Source organism: Ambystoma mexicanum, chromosome 4q (assembly GCF_040938575.1).
Source record: "Ambystoma mexicanum isolate Mex_15411 chromosome 4q, UKY_AmexF1_1, whole genome shotgun sequence".
NCBI lineage: Eukaryota > Metazoa > Chordata > Amphibia > Caudata > Ambystomatidae > Ambystoma > Ambystoma mexicanum.
The window spans coordinates 261,760,583-261,768,370 of record NC_090928.1 but is presented as its reverse complement, the minus strand read 5'-3'; the positions used below and the strand labels follow the sequence as shown (position 1 = coordinate 261,768,370).

General features: G+C 47.3%; 1 protein-coding gene across 2 annotated transcripts in view; it reads left to right on the top strand.

Moving 5' to 3' along the window:
- Positions 1–4,835: 4,835 nt before the first annotated feature.
- Positions 4,836–7,788, top strand: part of AHCTF1 (AT-hook containing transcription factor 1) — a 2,174,249-nt gene continuing 2,171,296 nt past the window's right edge. For both annotated transcript variants that reach the window (XM_069607832.1, XM_069607831.1), the window contains exon 1: positions 4,836–5,322. The gene's annotated coding sequence lies outside the window, so the exon portion shown is untranslated. The remainder of the gene's footprint in view (positions 5,323–7,788) is intronic.

Sequence of the window (7,788 nt, the reverse complement as noted above, 5' to 3'; positions counted from 1 at the left end):
CACAAAAAGGTGTCTGGATGAAGCCTTGATCAACAAATCACATAGGTACAGAAAAGCTTGTACACCCTGGAGTGAAGACGAGCCACCATCGGGGCCATCACTATGGTAAAACACTCTGGGAACCATCTTGAGGACAAACAGCAGAACCGAAAACTGGAAATGCCTCCCCCCCTATCAGGAATTGCAGAAACCCCTGATGAGACTCCTAATGGGCACCTGTAGGGAAGCATCCAGAAGGTCTAGGGATGACAAACAGGGATTTGTTGACTAGGAGCAAAAAGCAGCTCCTGAGTATCCAGCATAACCAGTTAGGCAGGAGCTACATCTGAGGAACCAGGAGCTAGTACAGACTGTGCAGAAAAGATAGCTTTGCGCAAGATCAAACTCCAACTTTTTGTCAGTTTCATGTTAGCCAATATGCTCCAAATGTCCCTTAAGAATGTTTGTTATCCTTTATATACATCCCCAAACAATCGCAGTTAATATCAAGTAGCTAGGTTTGTATGGCACCACCTGTCCTAGGAGTGAAAAGTAAATGGCTTCCAGCTCCTAGCAATTTCGAAGCCTGGATAACGTTGGACACACCGATCAGCATAATCCTCTGAAAACCGTTTGTCTTTACGCACTGTGTTTGCAACTACACAATCCACCTCTTCAGACCCATCATTAGTCAGAACTTGCCATTTAGTTTCGGGACTACAAAGATGACTGACCAAAAGCCCTGACCTATTTACTTTTCAGGGTCTTTCCGAATCTCCCCTTTCTTTCACATGTCCTCATTGAACTTAATCATTTACCCCCACCAGTCAATTCAGTTCCCCCAGGCGTCTCAGGACACCGACTCCCACACATCTCAGAAACACTGGAGTCTGGTCCCCATACACAAGGCATCTATGCTTCTATGACTTTGAACAAGAAAAAGGCTTGCCAGACTTTTGAGGGCAATTTTCGTCTGACCCCTACTCAAAGATTTGCTATAGCCCCTCCCCCACATCTGGGCCCTCCAGACCACCTCATCAGAAGCTTACGGTCCAACTGCCTGTTGGACTTGTCAAAGAGTTTGTCCACCATAAACACTTTCCACCAAGATCTCACCAAACAGCATCTTCACTGAAATAAGAATTTTCAACACAGTAGCCTCCAGATACATATTCGAATGCAGGTCCCTAAGGTGCATTAGCCAGACACAGCAGCCCCCCATAGTTACTGCAGCACCACGGACCCCACCATGGGCCAAGCTTGAAAGCATGTATACCTGCAAAAGCAGTGCACAATCAGCCCTTCTTCCACTAGCTTAACCAGTTGCCAGAAACCACCCAACACAGCATCTACCGCATATAAGTCATAAGTGGCCACCAGAAGGCCAGATGAGCTCCAGCATTGACCCTATTCAATGCAGAATTTACTCCCTATCCACCTGGTCTTGCACAGCAGTATCTTCTGCCGCCCTAGATCAGCTCACCACACTGGGCAGTCGAACCCCATCATAAAAAATTAAGTAAGGCAGAGCCAAGTTCTCTGGCTCCTTCGAGTCTCTCCTTTATTTCTGGAAGCAAAGGAAGCCCCAGCTTGATATATTTAACCTATCTAGCACCACTAGAGGTTGAGGGGGGGGATGAAGGAGAAAGCTGCTGCCTAGATCTTTCATGTTGGCTTGTCTCCACTCTGAATGCAACCCAGAATATTGCGAAGAATCAGGAATATTGGTCCCTTCTCCCTAGAGGGGAGCTGGCCCCTTTGAGGCTTGGGAGGTGGGTATGCTAAGCAAAATACTCCGTAGGGGGACTGAGAAAGGAGGAACCTCACTGGAAGTGAGTCCCCTCCAGGGGACAAGGACTTCCATTCCTATAAGGAACTCCCCATGAGGAATACAATGCCTGCATATACGGGTATCAAAAGGACTAATGTTACTTCTGTTTTTGATTCAACTAGCTGGGACTTTACTTCAATCTTTTTGGCTTCAGGCAATGCTGGATTCCCCCTGGACCCAATAGTCAAAGAGGAATACACACCCCTTTCCTTATTGGTAACGTACATAAAAGGAGATGAGGAAGCTTGAATGGGGGAGTGAGAATCCTACGCGAAGGCGAGCCTCCGACAGGAAGACAACCTGGTGGGGTGGAGAGCGAGTGGTAAGCTAGCAAGACCTTAGAAGGCTGGCATCCCAAGCAGCAACAAAGCCGAGAACGAGACAGAGTTGTTAGAGAGACTGTCTTGCCTGGGGGTGCGACTCCACTGGAGCTGTGGTGGGCCTGGGTCCGTTAACCAACGCTGAGACCAGACCGCCAATGAGAGATCGGATCACTGACCTTCGCATTAGAAGTGTGCCGACTACTGTGCTGGTAAAGGGAAGCGGATGCTCCCTATAAGGTAACACCAAGGATAGGGGTCGGCTGTCTCTTAGTGTTGGAGAACCCAAAAGGGTGACAGGAGCCCAAGAAAGCCGAACGCTGGACACGGGTAGACGCCCAATCAAGACCCTGCTGAAGTAAGAACAAAGGGTAATGGAGCATCGGGGAGCACTAGAAATACAAAGCATAGGGGGAAAGATGGGGACCAGAGAGAACCCGGAGGGTTCCATTACCTAAACACTAAACAAGAACACTATCAAATAAAAGATCAAGAATGGTGGAATCACACTAAGAAAATCCTTTTTCCCTTTGAAGAATGGAAAGTATTGGATATTTGTGAGTACTTACGACTTGCCATGAGGCTGCAGATCTGTATTGTGAACTTTGACCATTTGAAACCCCCCTTCTTGGGCGGAATCCCAAGCAGTTTGGTCAAGCAAAGCATCAGTGGAGAGGCTATTGCTCTGCTCTATTTTTGTTACGTTTGTCTAAGTGTAGGGAAGATTAGTTTTTGGACAGGGGACTACATTAATTTGGACATATGACTAATACTTAATTTGTTAGGTAGGGAAATACCACCCTAGCAATAAGAGGAGTGTTTCCTTTTATTTCAATAAAACCTTTAGAACATGCCAAGTCCTAGTCCGACTCGTTCAACTGGTTCACAATGCAAACCAACCGCTTCTCAGAAACCCTCGGCAGCATCACATGACAGACGAGGAAGGGAGAGAACTAAGCCACATGCTTTCTAGGACTCTTGGCAGCCCAGCACTCCAAACCATAGCTCTCCATCACCAATTGTAGAATACCAGGAATCACGCGCACCCGAGCACATCTTCTACCTATTAAAGCAAAGCAGCAGTGCCCAGCAGATAAAATCATGACCCAAAAGAAGTTGAGCTTTTTTTATGTTTGCTGATTAAGGCGGAGACTGTGGTCCATACCTGCCCTCTGAGGAAGCTCTGAAACCTAAAGCCACCCTGAAGGCACCGCAGAGCTCTGAAAACACCCAATTTTACCCATGGCTTCAAACATTTAATCTGTGACCCAGACAAGCCCCAGCACTGCAGCAACTGGGGATGGCGCTGGGAGCGCAAAGCACCAGCCAGAGCCAAAGACAAGGTCTGAACTCTGAGAATCAAAGTTAAGACACCTGCACAGAAGAGGGATAACTGTCCCCTCTCCCAACAGCCTCCACCAGGCCGAGCACATGCCAGAATGCACCATTGGTGCACCCAGTCTAGAGACACATATCCTCACAGGGAGACGAGGGCCTCTTTCTCTCCTGCATGCAGAAATGGAGCAACTTAATGTTCCAGACAGACCACCCTTGGCAGGAACCGCCATGCCGGGTTGCTGAGGAGTTCCAACACAACCTTGAGAGAGGCCCGTCTAGCAGGGAACCCAGGAGACATGCCCCTCCTCCTCCTCCCCAATAGCTCAGCAGATGGTGCAGGGAGAAAGGGAGCAGCACAGCCGCCCACAGGCGTTCCTGTCATGATGGTAAAAAAAATGCAAAGTGATGCATTGTGGTGGCCGAGTGTTACGTCCTCAGGGGAGAGGGGTGGGACAAGATTGAATGGGTTCCTTATATGGAGGTTAGGACAGTACAAGCACAGGGACGAGGAAGCGGGACTTCAAGGTAATGTTTCAAAACTACACCAACAAATTATGTGTGTCGCAAAAAAAGCTAGTCTCCATTTCCTGCTGCACTTTTGCATTTGAAAAGCTTTAGCTGAACCAGATGAATGCATTTGTGTTAACATATGCAGGTAGATGTTCTTAGTCATCTGAATTAAACATTGACTCCAAACCTGAAAAGCAAGATCACCCTCCTTTCTACCCCATCTTCTGCAGGCCCATCCTCCCCTTATTGAAGATTATTCCAATGAATAAGTTGCACTGTGCATATGCGGCCAGGTTTGCTAGTCCTGACGAGTACGATGAAAAGAAATGCCGAGTTTTCAATATCCATACAGGTTAAGACAATATCGGCATTATTCTCCGTGTTAATGAGACGGACTCGTATGCCCCCCCCCCCACCGGGGAGTACATAGGATAGGTACAGGGTCAGGCACAAAAATCGTCTTGCTACGTCACAAATCGTGACGTCACATGTGGCGCCCCTGGAAAACAGACCACGCCGTCGTCGGACTGAAGATGATGGTGCCATCAACGTTCAACTGCATCATCTCACAAATGAAGTCGGAGAGAACAGGTGCTCTGGCAGTAAGTACTGCGGCGGCCAGTCGGCTGAAAAACACAGAGAACCAGACTTGCTTGTCACTCTTTCCAAAGAGTTTTTAAAAATCCGCGCTAACTCTTAATGGGAACGGGCGTGAGGTCTCGCGAGAACCTGCAATTGTGTAGCTTAAGGCTGCTTGTCACTAGAGGGCGACTTAATTAACATACGTCAGTACGTTTGAGAAACCGCGCTCCACCGTCACTGGGGAGAAGCTAGTGCTGCAGCGCTACTGCCGTTTTACTAGTACCTGCGCGTTGGCCATCTTGCGAGGACTTATACATGGGAATGTCACGCAGAAATTCAGCAAAATTACCGCTCTTTTGCTGGAGGAGAGGCCACTATTGACACGCCTCCAGAGTCCTAATACAGCGCTGAGCGACGTAACTTTAAATTAGAAGCACATCAAAGAACTATACCGTCAAACATAAGTCGGCGCCCTTAGTAAGATGGCCGACACGCGGCTTCACGACGCCTCTTCCCTGAACAGGGACCTGTAACTGCTGACCCCAGAAAGGCCCTAAGCGCTCTGTCACCTTTTGAGCGCGCTGAGCAACACAAGTCCTATGCCAGCAGCACAGCAGCTACTTGGGCGCGCGTAGCGCAGACCCTTCAACTCTATAGACCGCACTAGAGTGTTGCCATTGCTTGCGCAGCCGTAACAGCGGGCGTGAAGCCCGTACCTAGGAGTGGAGAAGTGTCCCGGCTGCAGGGTGCCACAGGAGCAAGGTAAGAACCTTTCATCTTCGCCCGAGTCCCATAATACCCACCCCACTGCAACTCACTTCTCCGATGGCCGGAGAGGAGGGTAATTGCTAAAGTGGGGCCCATGAGATGTGATGCATTCTCCAGTGTCTATATGTCCATGGATCCAAGACTGTGATAAGAAGTTCGGTATAAAGTCTGTGTTTCTATGGTAGAGGGAGGGAGCGATCTCACTGTGACAACAGTGTACCTATTGGTACAGCTGCTGCTTCATGTTTTCCGTACACAATATCAGCTAAACGCTTTAAATGTTTTGGCTGTGAAAACCCCATGCTGGTTGCTTTAGTCATGCAGGCATCTATTTAAAAGAATCTGGCTCATTGCCTGACAAATTAGTTTTCGTATGTAGATTTCATGCTTCAGAAAACGGGGATGCCAACGTCCACCTAAAGGTACATCTGCAAATTACGCTGCAAAACTAGACTGGTATTTTGTACACTTTAGATGTAATGTCAGTTTTTGCTTTGAGTTGGTGGTTAAAAAGGGACCGACTTGACCACCATTTCAGCCAACACGCATTGTATCAGACCGATGACAGTTCTGCCAATGCACGCAGGCATCCTCTGTTTCTTTTCATGCACACGTGCGTACATTGTGTGCTTCACTGCTAGTAGCGCACTCATTCCACTTCCTCCCTTAATGACCTGCAGTATACATTGTGACGTGCCTGTACGCCCGCCTTAGCCGCTGAAGACCAAGTAGATGCTTTAGACTACGATTCACTGAAGATAGCTAACCAGTGAATGTACTCATGATCAGCTGTACCCCCGCCCCTATTTTTCCAAAATAATAGCATTGATCATTCTTTTCGACCTCCCACCTTCTAGTCCTGTCAAGTCATACTTTGCTCTTGACTGTGTTTTACATTATGTTTTTATTACTACCCAGATCTGGAAGTTGCGTTTTTCTGCACAGTAATCTCCGCGCCTACAAGGGCGACAATCAAATCACTTTTTCCCACTTACATAAACAATTGTGCTTTAAAAGTTTTCCAAATAGTGTAATGCCTTCTAATACACATTCCCCAACACTCAACATTAATGTTGGGTGGGAATGCTTGTCTTGCATCAGTTGGCTTGTGAAGTCCAAAGTAGCCCCTGGTAGTTGTTCGTGTCTAACTAGACTGGCTGTTTTATGCTACAAAAAGGAGTTAATATCCACTAGTTCGTGACACTTTAGAACCCTGATCGGTCGTCTCGTTTCCCCTGATATGAAAGTTAGTCTGTCCGCCGAAAAAGTAGTGGCAATCGGATTTTGTAATGATCATTTGTGACTTTTGAAATATTGCATAGTTTATACATTTATATTGCCATGCGGGAACTGTTATTTAGATCTGTGAAGATACATATATGCTGTCGTAGGCAATGAGCTCTTCTAATGCGGGTATGTAATCAAGTGTGCAGAGCAATTTTTCTGTACCGTTAAGGGAGGCAGTGTTAGGCTAATGGTAGCAGGCAAATACGTTTCTGCAGAGTGATCGTTTTGGCAAGGGATTGCATAATTAGTTGTTGACTGGAGATTCCAGAGCTTTTCTTTATGTCAATGTGGATACATTTTACTCTCTTTCGAGTCTGTCCTATCAGCATTTGCTGAGACAATATTGATCCGTCATTTGGTTGGTTTGAGTATGATCCGGGATGTTAATATCTGCCAAAATTAAAGTTGCTCTAATATCTCGAGGTATTTGCAAGGCCGTTGCAAGTCCCTGTATTCAGTGGCGTCGCTAGGTGGGCCTGTGGTGGGGGGCGTGACCCCCCCCTCTGAAATCTTGTGCCCCCGCTACCTAAGGCTAGCAGTGGCCGTGTTCTCTATTCGTGCGGTTATTTGTGACACTCGTAAGCCAAATGTCTGCATATCACACAGCAAATACTCTCGTTTTGTCTCAAAGCTAGCAGTGATCTTGGTATGCATTCTGGCATCGGTATGAACATGAGCACGAGCCACTTCTCGGGTGTTTCTGCCCGGCTTCTGCACAGCGATCTCCCTAGTGTGCAGAGCAGCTTGCAGCCCCTCCATCAGAATGTAGCACACAAAACTGCTAATGATTGGGCATTAGTCACTGAATGGTTCCGTGCCTGCATTCTGATCGGGGGGGGAGGGGGGTGCAGTGGGCTGTCAAAAGCCTCTCTTCAGGAGTGCTTGTGACGTCACACATTACCTTTCATAGGCGCCCCCCACTTTTGTCCTTGCCCCCCCTAATGCCTTATTTTCTGACGTGCATGCTGTTGCTGAGTTTCGTTTGTTGCAGAGTTTCCAAACGCAAGATAATATTCAGTGCATTATTGGGACCAAACTTGACTGTCTGCTCAAACCACAATTGTACTAGGACCTCTTCTGTCCTTTCTATATTGTCATCCGTGTGAACTGTGTAATCAGAAAGACTTTGGGATATGGCATGCCATTAGCTGTTAGGTTTGATATATATATATT